Source organism: Pseudorca crassidens, chromosome 9, assembly GCF_039906515.1.
Source record: "Pseudorca crassidens isolate mPseCra1 chromosome 9, mPseCra1.hap1, whole genome shotgun sequence".
Classification (NCBI taxonomy): Eukaryota; Metazoa; Chordata; class Mammalia; order Artiodactyla; family Delphinidae; genus Pseudorca; species Pseudorca crassidens.
Window position 1 is genome coordinate 91834295 of NC_090304.1, and position 1655 is coordinate 91835949.

A 1655-nucleotide genomic window follows, 5' to 3' on the forward strand; every position below is an offset into this window, starting at 1 on the left:
TATAAAATAAAAATTAAAAAATGCATATGGAAAAACAGTACATATTTTACAAAAATACACATAAAGAATATACATTAAACACGTGGGAATGGTTGCCTAAGGGGAGAATGAGAGTGGAAAATGGGAGGGAAAAAAGAAAATAGAATTGAATGTGTGAATTCATTTGCACTACACAGATTCTTCCTTTCAAAAGCTTTCTGACAAGAGATTGAAGACTGACAATCACGGCTTTCGACTTCTGACTTGGTTGCTTGACTCCTGCTTGGTTTCCTTTACGAAATCTGATTTCCATGAGGTTATTACACCTCTCTTCAATTTTTTAAAAAACCCACGTTCAGCCTTCACTGTGCTTTTTCCAATTTCACAAGCATTCTCTTTTAATCTCCTGACCTCTTGCTTTTTCAAAAACTAAACAATAAAGAGGAACAGAATTATAAGATCCAATCTTAGTCCAAAGAGCTCTTACTCAGAACATGAAACGATTTGCTTTTTACATATGTAATAAACAGAGGGAGAAAAGGATGAAATACATTGTGCTCTTATTTGTATAGCATTATTAGTGACAGGATGGGTGTCCTAAATATATATATATTATAACATTACAGTAATTAGTAGGAAACAAGAAAAAAATCAGTGGAACAGAGAAGACAGCCCTAGTCAGGTCTTAGTAAGTATTGTAAGGAAGCATGTGCCAAAGGAGCATCACACCAAGGAGGAAAGGAAGCAAAGCAAAAGAATCCAAAGAGCACAGAAGCCACTAAAGTTGTCAGCTTTTGCCAGGTGGGTGTCGTGGGAGCTCCGCCCTGATTGCCAGCCTCACTGTACTTCGATCGGCATGACATCTGCTGGGCACACGCGGATCTCCAGCAAGCTGGCCCCCTGATACAGCAAAGCCACTGGTCCAGGGCTCTGCCGGAAGCCCCGAATGCCATCTCCCCGCAGTTCACAAGCCGTGTAATGGAGATGGGTAGGGGCCGGATGCCTCTTGGCTGGATGATGAAGTTGGCTGAGGCTGAGGTTCAGGAATCTTGTTCTTTTCTGAGCAGCCCTCCCTGCTCCATCTCAATAGCTTTTGTCTCCCCTCACCCTCCTTCCTGTAGCCAAGCAGCTCGCCACTCACGTATTCCTCTCCTTCCCCTCCTTGCCGTCCTTTGCAAAGCTTTCTGCAAGCTGGGCAATGGATTAAGTGGCTAGTTTAAAATTTGGACACTCATGAGTGTAGATAACCAGAGAGGTAACTGGGTAACCAGAGTTTCTAACCGAATCAGTGTCTGTGGCTGTGGGTTTTCAACTCAAAGCTCTGTGGGAGGATGCAGTGTTAGAGCCACAGGAAACGAAATGCAGCTCTCTGCACTCACACTGTCCCTCTCGTGGTCTGAGGGAACAGCCTCCTTTCTTCCCCACAGATAGGAGGACTCTCAACAAAAGAGAGAAGTCGAGAGGTGGTGGACTTTAAGAAAAACCTCCCGGGGCTTCCCTGGTGGCACAGTGGTTGAGAATCAGCCTGTCATTGCTGGGGACATGGGTTTGAGCCCTGGTCCGGGAAGATCCCACATGCCGTCGAGCAACTAAGCCCATGCGCCACAGCTACTGAGCCTGCACTCTAGAGCCCACAAGCCACAACTACTGAGCCCACGTGCCACAACTACTGAAGC